This window comes from Crocodylus porosus, unplaced genomic scaffold, assembly GCF_001723895.1.
Source record: "Crocodylus porosus isolate Cpor-Errol unplaced genomic scaffold, CroPor_comp1, whole genome shotgun sequence".
Taxonomy (NCBI): Eukaryota; Metazoa; Chordata; order Crocodylia; family Crocodylidae; genus Crocodylus; species Crocodylus porosus.
This window is the reverse complement of record NW_017728909.1, coordinates 70,984,096-70,996,386: the sequence shown is the minus strand read 5'-3', so window position 1 is coordinate 70,996,386 and position 12,291 is coordinate 70,984,096. Positions and strand designations below refer to the sequence as shown.

At 38.8% G+C, this 12,291-nt stretch overlaps 1 long non-coding RNA gene across 3 annotated transcripts in view; it reads left to right on the top strand.

Moving 5' to 3' along the window:
- LOC109308156 overlaps positions 1 to 10,998 on the top strand; it is an 84,142-nt gene extending 73,144 nt beyond the window's left edge. For 2 of the 3 annotated variants that reach the window (XR_002100508.1, XR_002100509.1), the window contains 2 exons: positions 7,197 to 7,314; positions 9,541 to 10,998. This is a non-coding gene — a long non-coding RNA (uncharacterized LOC109308156). The remainder of the gene's footprint in view (positions 1 to 7,196; positions 7,315 to 9,540) is intronic. The other variant, XR_002100510.1, reaches the window with a different exon arrangement.
- Positions 10,999 to 12,291: the final 1,293 nt, after the last annotated feature.

Sequence of the window (12,291 nt, the reverse complement as noted above, 5' to 3'; positions counted from 1 at the left end):
CCTGCCCTTTGGGCAGGGGGCTGGACTCGATGATCTCCCGAGGTCCCTTCCAGCCCTAATGTCTATGAAATCTATGAAATCTATTAAATGATTTTGTGTCAGGAGCCACCTTTTATAATAATACACCTCATCTTCCAAATACCCAGCATTCCATGCAGTATCTAGTATTTATACATTCTTTTCACGTGCATAAACAACATCAGCCTCTTTCTTCTACATATGTTTTCCAACTCTCCTGATTTAGCATGCCTCTTAGGCAATCATTCCTCACTCAATCTCTGCTTGACTTTCTAACAGTTGCCCTTAGAAAACTCACTTCTGCAGCTTGCAACTGGCTGAAACCCCTCTTTGTTAGTACCCACATCTCTGAACCATCCAGTGTAATCGGAATGTAATAATTCTTGTATGTCATTAGCTTCACTTTTCTAGGGACATTACTGTTCCCTGCCAACAGTTTAACACTGTTCCAAAAGTTCCTTGGAAGCTGCAACCTTTTGTCAGTTTTTCTGCAGTCCTTTTAACATTTGTGATCATCAAGCGGTGGTTATCTTCACACTACCCTGACTATACAGAAATGTATATATCTGTGTTTTAATTAATGTACAAAGAGGAGATAAATGGAAGGATGGAGAAACGATTATGAGCATTTTAATATGCTTTAAAGAAAATGCAGGTTCAAGTGCTTGTGTGAGGGGGCCCTTCACTTTATGAACATCAGTTAAACAGTCTGGTTTTGGATTTTCATATTTTTGGTCATTCTTGAGACCACAATTTAGACCATCTTCAGGGTGCTCACGAACTATGTGCTTTACCCTGGGGAGCAATTCAACTCCCAAGAATTAGAGGTGTTAGAAAGGGAGTGTAAGGTTATACAGCTGCTTTATCCACTCAGCCTTGGGATCTCAATGCTGCTTTGGTACACATAGACCTGACAGATCACTTAGAGCAGGATTACTCAAGTCCTGGGGTACGTACATATTATTTGGGCCTGGCATAAAGAATCCTGAGCCATGTCTTTTCCCTGCTGTTAGAAAATCAGGCCTGGCTTTGTTTTTGCTAAGTCTTGCTTAATCTTGACAGATGATTCATAGACAGAAAACAATAGTGAGATGTATGTGACTTCCATAACACCCCTTCTGCCTGAATTATGCTGTGCTCCTTGCATGTAACTAAGGATCTGGTCCACAAGCCTTAAACAGTTTCCTATTCTTCATGTGTTCAACTTAGCACCATAGGAGGGACTGTCCTAAATTGGTTTGATTTTTTTCCCATTGCTGATGACTACTTTGATTCAGTCTCCTCTGTTAGCTTTGTAGGGTAAATTTCATTTTCTAACAGGGTGTCACAAGTGCTTAATGTCAACAAGCAACAAAGTAGTTCTTTGTAAAACAGCATAAATGAATGCATATGCTTTATGTTCCTGGTATATGAGTCATTTATAAAAGCTTGGGCAATAATTACAGCTGGGGTGGTAGTAATGGCATATATAAACTATGATGAACAAATTTAGGAGTGAGACACATTTGTTGAGCTTCCAGGGAAGCTGAAATAAAGAATTGTTCCCACCTAAGTTATGAATGAAACAAGACCCTTTTGACAAAGGCATAATGTTTTTGCATATTTATTGTTAATTACTTTAACCCTGATGCCAGAGGGTCTTTGCAGATGAAACTAGAACAGACATGTATCATTATTTCTGTCTGTTAAGTAGACACCTTAGTTAAGTGTTGGTTCACCCAGTTCACAGTGGGAACTTGTGGTGTCTATAAAGTACAAGATAAGTGAACTTTCTCAATGGCTTATAATACAGCTTTGTGCGTGTGTGTGTGTGTGTGTGTGTGCATGCACATCTGTATTAATACTTGTGTTGAGAAAAAAGAGGTCATAGTTTTATGTACAGTCTGATGTACATGTGTACGGTTTGACAACTTCAAAAGATCTAAGTAAAAAGGAATTGGTAATTAGATGAATAATTCAACTACATATATTTAGGGATGGGCAGTTCTGAAAAGGCTCAGTGTATGATTTTGTTCAGCCTCCACTATGTCTGTGAACTCATTTAGTGTGTAAATAATGTCACAAAATGAGAGTGTTGTACAGCGATGACAAATAATAATTATTGTTTTTGATGACTTGAGTTTTTTAAAGTAAAAATTTCACATGAAGCCAATTATTTTTGTCAAACTTACTCATTTGAAGTTATATGAAAAATAATATTGACAAATAATACTTAGGGCAGGGTTCTTTGTTTTGATTTTGCTTGGCTTACCGGAGTACCAAAAAAGCTCAAAATCATCAAGCAGGTGCTTATTTTAGAATCTATCCAGTGGAGGAGAAATAGCTGTGATGCCTTATAGTCTAACTATCCCACATAAAGGTCATATCAAATCATGTTTGAATTTGGGCAGAGAACTGTCAATAAATGTTCAAGTTTGTGGTATGCAAAACTCTAGAACTCTTGGTTCAGAGATGATACCTTTTATTAGACCAACTAAGAAATCACACAAAAAAAGATCTTTTTCTGCAAGCTTTTGGGCACACATGTTATAATGCAAGTATTCATACCAACAAATTCAAAGTTCAGAATAATTATAGATTCAGCGATGCTAGGGTCAGATCACTGAGTCTGACCCTCTGCCTAGGCAGGAAAGAGTGCTGGGGTCAGATGACCCCAGTCAGATGCCTATCCAGCCTTTTCTTAAAGACCCCTAAGGTGGGGGGAAGCACCACTTCCCTTGGAAACACATTCCAAATTTTGACTACCCTTACCGTGAAGAAAAAAATATCTCAGCATTCACTTTTAAAATGAGTTATTTCCAACGTTCTTACCAGCATCAGAAATTTCAGGGAGAAAGCAGAAAAGAGATGTTATTATCACACTTTGCATATATGTTTTGTATCCCTCTACCAGATGATCCATAGAGATGATAAAAGCCTACTAAGGTGCATACAGTTGCTTCTTTAAGACTCATGCTTTTGTGCTGAACATAGAGATCCCCTTTGGAAGTTCTGTTGAGGTTATTCATTTTATTGGATATGTGAGAGTTAGTGACTTGTAAGACATTGACGTAATAATGGCATATGATAAGTCATTGCTCCTGATGTGGATTAGTCATCCTTTTGGCAGCCAGTTGCTGGCTGCTTGGCTAACAGGAAGTTAACCCTGCCCCCAGACACAGCCTTAAAACAAGCAGAGCAGGCAGTGGCAAGCTGTCCTGACAACCATCTTCCTGCTAAACTTCCAGACTGCCCTGATCACAGCATCTTACTTCAACTAGTCTATGTTTTGCACTTCTAGTATCCATGTTTTGTTTGGCTTCCTCCTGACCATAACTCTGAAGTGCTGACCTTGGCATGATCTGTGGCTTCTGGCCTTAGTTTGTCTCATGTCATCTTCATTCTGTCTCATTGACTTTGGCTTGTTCCTGACCACCACCCTGACTTCTTGACTGTGGCCTATTCCTGATCAGGTCCTCTGTATCTAGACTCCAGCTTGATCACTCGTTCAAGACCTTGGCTATGACCCTGTCTTAATTCTTAGCTTTGGCCTCAGGTTCCAGACCTTGGGTCTAAGTCTACAGACTGCCCACAGCTCAGTAATAGCCGAGGCTTAACAGAGGTCCTTGGAGCAGGAATAGGTGAATAAAGGAACTTTGGAAAGGTCCAGAATCCAAGACTTTGCTCAAGGATATATCATAAAACCCTCCTGAAGACCACCACTTTCCAGAAAAACCCTGGGAAAAAAGTTAACCCTGCAGGATGTCTTAGATGTGCTCTGGACTGTAGGAGTATGAGAAGGAAAATGTGTTCTGGAGCCAAATTCCATTCACTAAGGAGATACTACCCGCGGCAGTCTTTCATTTAAACCATAAAGGCTGTAGGTTAAGCATGTTGGCTGTCGACAAGTATCATGGAATGTTTTTATGTGCTCGTTACGGCTATGTTTCTTAGGCAGCATTCTTTTACCACGAACAACTCTTAGGTGACCAGGTCTTGGGCAGTTTGGTGTAAGAACTGGCTCTCAGAAGGACAGATGAGGGTCGGAGAGCTAACTACCAGATCCAGAGGGAGAACTTGGAAGAGAATCTTTAATACGAACCAGGGTCAGAATCCAGAAGGCCGGAAGCTGGGGGTGGGAGGTGAGGAGCAGGGAGGAGGGAGGGAGGCAGGGGTAGAACCCACAGGTTGAAGTCCAAACATGAACTAAGCCAGGGGTCAAGAACCAAAACACAGATCTGTAGGGGAAATCCAAAGTCAAGTCCAATAAAAAGCCAAAAACCAGGGTCAGGAACCAGGAAAATCAGAGCTCAAGCCAGGAGGCTCAAGCCAGAGCTCAAGTCTGCTTGTCAAAGCAGACTGCTTCTGAACTCTTGATTGGCCTAGAAACCCATAGCCCCAGCTGGTACTAATGGATAGGTGGCACTCCTAGGAGCTAATCAAGAAGCTTGCCGTTTCTAAACTGTGGCAGAGCTTGTCAGCTGAGAGCTTACTGAAGGTATAGCTGCTGAGGTACTTGGCCCAGGACCCAGAGTGATGATTTGTCAGCTGGCTCCCCTGCCTCATAATTCATTTCCAATTAATTTTGTTTTGTTTGATTTTACTCATTTAATGTCCTTTCCTTCTTACCTCAGTGGTCTAGATTTCTTTTACTATGATGATTACAGTTCAACATTTGCAACATTCTTCATTTTTTTGGTGTTGCCATGATAAGAAAGAAGTGCTCTGAAAGTGTTGAAGAAATGCCATTTCAGTCAAGCCCCTACCTCTGAGGGAATGCTTGTGAACAAAAATTTAGTTTTTGTTCTTAATTTCTAAACAGATTTTGAAAATCTGTTTTGAATTATTTCCTTTGAAGGGAATGTGAATCTTCATGCTAAGACAATAAAAGAAAAAAAAATCTCACCCCTTCCCAAATGAATTAGAGATGGCAGTCTTGCGTGTCTGGAGCTGACTTACAGTACTTGATGTTAAAATGTAGCCCTTTGTAGAAGTTGTAATAAATTAAAGCCGTTGTCAGAGACTGATGCTGTCAAACCTACAGCAAAAATAAATAAATAAATAAATAAAAAAAAAAGGTCACCCTTTAAATTTTGTGCTCTAAGAAGAATTTTAGTCTTTGGCAAGTTGACAGTAAAAATAGACGAAAGCAGTATTTTAGGATGTTGTGCCAAAGATCATGTGTGAAAGCCTGTGAGTGTCTTGTATTAAGCTGTAAGTTATAGCTGCTTAGTCTTGAGAACTGAGGAGTGGTATATTTCTTGAGGCCTTTGGGACATGCAAGTTATACATTTCTTTGTTTTTGAATGACACTGTGGTCAAATTTTGCAGCTAGTAACACATTTGCCCATTTTCAGTTCTTTTATGTAGAATATAAAGTTGAGGTTAATTAAAGAACTGTCACTCTCAGAATGGAGGAAAGAAAGATCAACTGAGACAAGCGAACAACAACGACTGAAATTGGTACCTTGAGACAGGTGATAATTTGGTATAGCTAATTATAATTTTTTTTCACATGAAATAATGTTAGAAACATAATAAATTGTTTTTATTATGACAAGTAAAATGTTTTAAAATGTGGAATCAGTGTGAATTTGTCAGAAAATCTTCCTCCCTCTAAAAAAAGAAACAGCGGTAACTGGTTTAGTGGATTTTTCGTTATGTTTCATTGTTTCTCCTGCCCTGACTTTGTTGCTGGTACCTGGAGCCAACCAACGGACCAGGTCGCTTGATAGTGATGATCAGGGTCTGAATTTACTGAAATAAACAGTTGAGCTGAAACCATCTAAGTGACTCGGCATTGAACTTGTGACCTAGGTACAGACATTCAGAAAGCCCAAGGCAGAATCGATTTAAGTTACAAGGTATTCTTAGTGGTGTAGTTTAGATTGGTAGCAAACAGGACACATGTTTGCCTTTTGGTGGTGGTGGGGTGCGAACCTTAGGCTGGATTCTGCCATTTTTAAACCAGTCTATGTGTGCCAAACTTCTGCTCTGTTATTGGGCATAGATTGGCTTTGTTTGTCAAACTTCTGTTCTGTAACTGGTATAGACCGGTTTCTGATGATTTAAATTCGTAAAAGTGTAAGTGTACCTGGCCATAAAGTTTTAAATACATTTAAGAAATGCCAAGTGGTGCAACTGTTAGATATCATAATCCCAACTAGCCGGTACTACCTCACTTCTTGATTGGCCCTCATTCCATGGTCGATTGCCCCTAGTATCCTTTTGGCTGTTGATCTATTTATTGCTGTTGATGATAGCTTTTTCTTAAAATGGCCTATTCACATGAGTAAATTTAAGAGCCTAAATTCAGGATCAGGACCTCAGATATAAAAGATTTATTTATAAAAGATTTTATTTTAACCACACATTCACCCTTTGAGTTCTTACTTTTATGAATATCTGTGGATTTTTATAAATCCCAGGCCCATTTCTTATTTTTCTCTCCTTAGGTCTTCATGAGGCCTGGCTAGAAATAATTTTGTGTGATTGATTAGTTTAGAGTTTCATGTCCTGGAGTGGTGCTATTTCAGAACACTGTCTTGAGTTATAGGTTACTATAAGTAAATACTTATTCCCATTCCATATGAACAAAACTGTGCCCAGAATTTGCTATTGGCAGCAAAGTATTTCATTTTTGAGGCTTTGACTTAGGCTTAGTTAAGCTTTTGTTCTCTCACTGGAAGAAAATTCACTTGCATGCAAGTGGTAATTCATTGAATTAATACTTATCACAACTAGCTTAAGCTTTGTGCATTTCTTCTATCCCAGGGTTGGTTCTAAATTTACTTTTAAAAGTATCTCTAATAGATGTCATTCAGTAAAGGAAAAAAAAGTAAGAATTGATCCACTGCTTAAGTTGCTTAAGCCATAATTTTCTTAGGTCAGGTAAACTTTCCCTTGCGCATATCTCCCTCCTACCACATTTTCGTGATATCTTACATGGGTTCTTACATAGATATACTTTTTCTATTTTTTTTTGTACTGGCTTGTAAACCCTGCTTGGTATCCTAACAATTTTTCCTTAATTTATATTAATATCTGTTTTTGTCCTCTTTTTGACCTTGCCTATTTTTATTAATATCGACTCTGACGTGCCACAAATCATACAAACCTAACTGCATCACATTCTTTGCATAACGTTTCTCCTTTTCACTTTTTTGGTTATAACATGCTTCTGTTTTGTTCATTTTCAGGCTCCTAAGTATATAAGAATGTATGCCCCTAGGTCACAGATTTCAGACCAGAAAGTCATGATTTCAAGTCTCAGGTCATGATTTGGGCTCATATCTAATCTGGACATTGTAGCACTAGGTAAGTAATGTTACAAGCTGGATACATCTTCATGTTACCTGTTATCCCAGTTTTCAAAAGCACTTAGGAATGACTTTTAATAGGACTTTGGGGCATTCTGACATGTGCTCTGGGACATGGGGCTGGGCGCTTTAATTAGTGAGCTGTGTATCATCATCACCATGCATTTTTATGTTGAAAAAATGGTGGTGGGGCACTTAGAACTAAAGCTCATTGAATATATTGTATTTCAAACCACCTTGCTGCCATTTTTTCAGCGTGGGCACGCCAATACACATGATGTGAAAAGCTGCTGGAGCATGTCAGTTTCCATGCTCCAACAGACTCGATTAATCGAGTCTGCTCTGACATGCTGGATTTCCAGTGCATTGGAGCAGGCTTCATGCATGTCTATAGGAGTCCTAGGCTCCTAAGCGTCTAAGTCATGATTGAAAATGGGACCTTGGCTTCTAAGTCATTGGGAACTCTTAAAAATTTTATCTGCTGCTTGTTGGATGCAAAATTATCTGGTAACTGTCTAGGTATAACTTTTTTTTAATAAGAGTAACTCTTAAGTCCACTATTACAATAAAGCTTCTGGTTTCTTCTCTTCTATATTCAATCTGGGTTTCAATCTTTAAGTTTTTTCTTTATAAATTTTAGTATGGCCATTGTTACTTTCCATGAGACACCTATGACAAAGAAAGAATGGCAAGTAAAGGAAAAATGTTGTCAGGAATTCTCTTCCTAGATGTCCAGACAGATTTCTGTCTCTGCTAGTAGATGCTGGGTCTATAGCCCACAGCTGTAGAAGCTGAGTTGAGCCACTCTGCAAAGAGCACACAAAGTATAACAAGGTTGCAGTGCATTTCCTGTGTGTCATCATGCAGCCTTTTGTATAGGAGTTGACTTTTCAAAGTGTAAAACGAAAGTTAAAGATGTAAAATTTGGATACATTTAAAACGAAGTCCAACATGATTGTAGCAATTGAGTTTATTGAATTAGCTGTCACAGAGAGAGAGAAGGAGAGAGAGAGAGCAGTATTGGCATTGACTACATTACACAGGCTCGGAGTTTCGTAACTTATGTACGCCTTATCTGTGCCTGTGCTCTACAATTAATAATAATGTGTATTAATCAGGGGGTTTATAATCTACCTATTCCTTTCTCTTGCTTACCTTCTACTCCTCCTTGCATCTTTCTGATGAAAACAAGAAGAGTTAAATTTCTGGGGAATGTATGGGAAAGGGACTGTGATATGTAAGAACATAAAATACCTTTGCAGCATTCTAATTCCTGTTCCAAATGTCATCTCTCTAATGTATCACATTTGGAACAATTTTTTCTCTTGTGGTCCCCTTCAGGAAGGATTTTGAATTAAACAGCAGCATTTCCAGCAATAAATGAAATTAGCCACCATTTTTTAGCCAACAAATCAAGGATTGAGAGGCTAAATCCAATACTTTTTGGCTCAAATGTTTTTTTGATAATTGGAAACTTCTATCAGATACCTAACGGTATCTCCCTAATTTCTTTCTGGTGGTGATGGTAGGCACTCTCAGAGGTAGTTAGCTACTCAACATTTTTCCAATTTATATTTAGAAATATTCACCTTGCTAGATATGGCTACGAAAATTATGCTATTTAAAGATATTTGAAAAATAAATGAGGTGTATAGTTACTAGTTAATTTCAACTTGTTTTTCTGCTATTTCTGTTGACCCCCACATATCATAGCTAAATTAGACTGAATGTTGTCTTGTTTTTCTTGCATACCTAACATATAAATTTAGGTGGAGTTCTTATTCATAAGTGCCCTTTTCACAGATTAGCCATTTCTCTGGCTGAAAAGACATCTAACCTGAACTCTAACCTCTAAAAACTTTCACAGTCCCACTTCTCCCTTAAATGGAAAACAACCTCATTAATTCCTTACATAAACATCCAGAACACTACTTTAACAGGCTCATAATTTATAAACCTTACACTATTTTTCTCTGAGAAATATGTGACAGCAGAAACATTTTGGGCTATCACAGCAGAAAAATCAAACATTATTCTTTCACATAAATCGTTGACACTATATGAGCCATATTTTCACAATAGGTGGGCTCATAAAAATGAACCTGCACCTGGTACGGCCAATTATGATTTATGGTAGAGTACTTGTAATCTGCAGTAAATGGTGTGGTGGGTTAATGACCTAGCAGTTTTCCTTTGTCAATTTTGAGTCTTTCAAATCCATTAGGTCAAAAGTGGAAATGATTTTGCCATCTCATTCTGCTTCCAGTGGTCAGATGCCCATAAGAAAACACCACCACAACAGGTACCTAATTAACACCTATGCTGGATATATAAGTGAAGAAGCCTAGGACTGAATGAAAATGGAAACTGTATAATACTTGCGTCAAACTCCAGTAGTGAGCCTTCCAGATCAAGTTAAGGCTCATTGTATGGGGAAGCTGGCAATACTACTGTGGTACTGTTACACAAATGCTTCCTTCCACATAGGTAGAAATCATGACAACTCCTTCTCCCTTATTCTCCTGCTTGACTCCAGGACAGTTTTCATGCATTAGGATCTCATTCTGAGCTGATGGTAAGGAAATACTTTTACCCAGTTTTCAAAACATTAGGTGTGCAGTAGTACATAGACAGTTTGCCATTTCATCTGTCTGTCTTGTTATTGCACATATATCATATTATTTGTTTCCTGAATGGTATTCTGAAAGGAAAAAATCTCTATCACTCCTTTCCTAAATGTGACAGTTTAGATACAATTGGAAAAAAATGTTCCCAAGAGTGTTCATGTTCTTAGTTTGAAGCCTTTCCCTTGCTTATTTCCTGTCTTAACTTTTGCTAGGATTTTTCCATGTGAGAGATATTAATAATTAATCATAAATAATGAATAAATAAGCCGTTGCACTGTGTATCCAACAGCACGCCTGACTTTCTCCAAATCAGGTGCTGAATATATAAAGACTGTTTGTTTTTTAAGTGCACTCCATTTTAACTTTCATGATGCTTGTTATAGAAGGAATAACTGTCGATACTGTCATTTTAAATACTCTCTTTTTGTATTTGGCTTATGCTAATGGCAATGCTGCAGAACTTTAGGTTTTTTTCCTTTAATAGTTATTCCTGATTTCCTGCTGTGGATATATATTGAACATAAGAAATTAGCTGCAGAGAGAATTAGAGGGTGTAAGTGTGATTGTCTGAGTCACGTAAATGCCAAAAGCTTTTTGTGACATTTTTGAGACTTTAAAAATGGAAATATGTTATTTGCACACTGGCTCCTGATGGAATATGACACAGTGCAGACATGCTGTGACTTTAAGATTGGGCTCTAGGCCATTAGTGGCTATGTACACAGGGGGCCTCGGGCTTCATGGAGGCAATGCAATGAGCCACATTCTGTACGGACCTCCTTTGCTGATGAGCTAAAGAATCTTTATCAAATCAATGAAAGCTAATGAGAATTATGGACCCGCTATCCAGATTTCAACTTTAAAGAATATAATTCAAGCTTGATGTAACTTTTGTCTTTTTTCCAGATGGTCTTACACTTTCACTGTAATCACTTTTGAAATATTAACAGTATCTAGTACATTCAGTTTTAAATGCATAACTTCCAACTAAATTATATGTGAAATTTATTTAAGGTGGTACTGTCATTTTAAGTTTACAGTGTATAATTACAGCATGTTTCAGATCTCTGGTGCATGAGTAGTCTGTCTATGTTTTTAATTTGGCTTCAAAATGTGGTGTGTGCGCGCATGCTTGTATTTTAATGTATTATTTTAGCAGGCAAATGAGAGCAGAGCAGACTGAATCTATGCAATGTTACATGGTGTTACAATTTGAATGTGCTGTGAGAAGTTGCATATTAAGGGTTAATATAATTTCTTGCCTAAGCAGCTCTGACTTGCTACTAGAGGGCTGGTGAGCAGTGGTGTATTTAGGAGCTCTACCTCTGCTCTGGATCCCCCCCAGAAAGGGCTGGGGTGGTGCATCCTGATGCTGGAGGACTGGCAATTACTAGTTTTATCCCCATTGAGCAGGCTAAATTTAACCTAACATAAACTGGTTCAGAGTTAACCCTCACCTGAAGTGGCATAATTTTGAGATGCTCAGAGGGCACTTAGTGTGACTTAATGAGCATTAACATCCAGACACTTGTGTTTTAAGTGCCCTTAGTATGGTCTCAATGTAATATGCAATTTCACCCTGAGAGAGTGCATGTGGAATATAATCACTGTGTCTGGGCTGCTGCCTCCTCCAGATCTTTCCTAAGCAGACATCAAGAATGCCTTGTAGATAACCCATGAAGGCAGGGTTAGGAGACTTTTGGGCCTGGAGAACCTACTCCCTATGAATTCACGAGGAAGAATAATTTGATTCCCAATGTCTTAGGTGGTAGGGACTGAGAACATAGTGAAGTGTTGCCCTCCTGCAGTTGCTGGGGAAGGCCTTAAATTCTATTGCTGTGGGACATCCAAAGTGCTTTTGCTGGCCCCTCTTCCTCTCCAGGGCCATTCTTAGCAGGTATAGGTTGGTGAACAGTGGGCGCGTCTACCCAAGATGCTACATTGCTGTAGCGATGAGCTACAGTGACATAGCTCATTGCTAAGGTGGGCACGGACTGTGATGCTGATGCTACTGTGCGGTAGCTTGTTGCCACTGCATAGGAGGGTCAGAAATGATCTGTGCACTGCTGGGACTGCACAGTAATGGCAGGTACTGGACAGTCATGTACCAAGCAAAGTGCTAGAGCAAGTACTGAATGACTGTGCAGTAACAACTGCACAGTCAGGGGCATGTGCAGGTGTGCCCAGTGATACTATAATCTAATTTCCCAATTCACTTTCCTAAGATATAGAGTGGAACAATTGGTCTTCTTACAATTCCCAAAGAATTTAAAAGAAAAAATGTATGTAGCTCACTGAGGAATGCATACATGTGATGATGTTCCCTTTCTGGTGCATGCAATCAGCAA